A 1,133-nucleotide genomic window follows, 5' to 3' on the forward strand; every position below is an offset into this window, starting at 1 on the left:
TCGAGACCTGCCTGGGCAACTTGGTGAGACCTCATCTCTACAATAAATCAAAAAAATTAGCCGGGTGTGGTAGCACACACCTGTAGTTCAAGCTAATTGGAAGGCTGAGGCGGAAGGATCGCTGGAGCCCAGCAGGTTGAGGCTGCGGTGGCCAGGAGAGGCCATTGCACTCCAGTCTGGGCGACAGAGTGAGACTCCAACTCAAAATACAAACAAAACAAAACAAAACAAAACAAATTAGCAGCCAGGCTCAGTGGCTCAACCCATAATCCCAGCACTTTGGGAGGCTGAGACAAATAGATTGTCTGAGCCTGCGGGTTTGAGACCAGCCCGGGCAACTTGGCAAGACCACATCTCTACAATAAATCAAAAATTATCCAGGTATGGTAGCATGCACCTGTAATTACGGCTACTTGGAAGGCTGAGGCGGAAGGATTGCTGGAGCCCAGCAGGTTGAGCTGGGGTGGCTGTGAGTGTGCCACTGCACTCCAGTCTGGGTAACAGAGTGAGACTCCAACTTGAAGGAGAAGGAGAAGGAGAAGAAGAAGAAACATTAATAAATTACCTACAGCAAGGATTTTTAACCGGTAGCAATTTTGTTCACAGCTGAGGGGTAGAGCTTCTATGGCACCTAGTGGTTAAACTGCAGGGCTGTTGCCAGACATCTTACAAAGTCCAGGGAACCCAACAACAAAAAATGATCCAGCCCACAAAGTCAGTAGTGCTGCTGTTGACAAACCCTGATTGCAAGTAGCATTAATTTTTTTTTAATGAAAAGCAATGAGCAGATGCTATCAGTATCTGAAATACACAGTAGCTTTTTCTATATCTGGAAATGCAGAATTGCTGTTACCACTCTCCTCTGACAAGTCAAGCACTTCCTTTTACAAACAAAAGGGTGAAGTTGTCTTAGAATCTTTTTTTTTTCAGTCTGGTCCATCTTTTCCAGATGGATATATATTAGTCAAAATTTCAAGAAAAGCTGCTCACAATAACCACACTAGGTGGTTTTGGCAAAACATAGATTGTTTTGTGTCTCTGCCTTCATTCTTCCTTTTCACGGTAGCCCCTGGACCCACATCCTCTCCTACCTTGAGTCTGAGTACCCCCTGCAGCCAATGCCAGCCTCAGCC

Source organism: Carlito syrichta, unplaced genomic scaffold, assembly GCF_000164805.1.
Source record: "Carlito syrichta isolate Samal-C Ts95f unplaced genomic scaffold, Tarsius_syrichta-2.0.1 Scaffold311780, whole genome shotgun sequence".
Classification (NCBI taxonomy): Eukaryota; Metazoa; Chordata; class Mammalia; order Primates; family Tarsiidae; genus Carlito; species Carlito syrichta.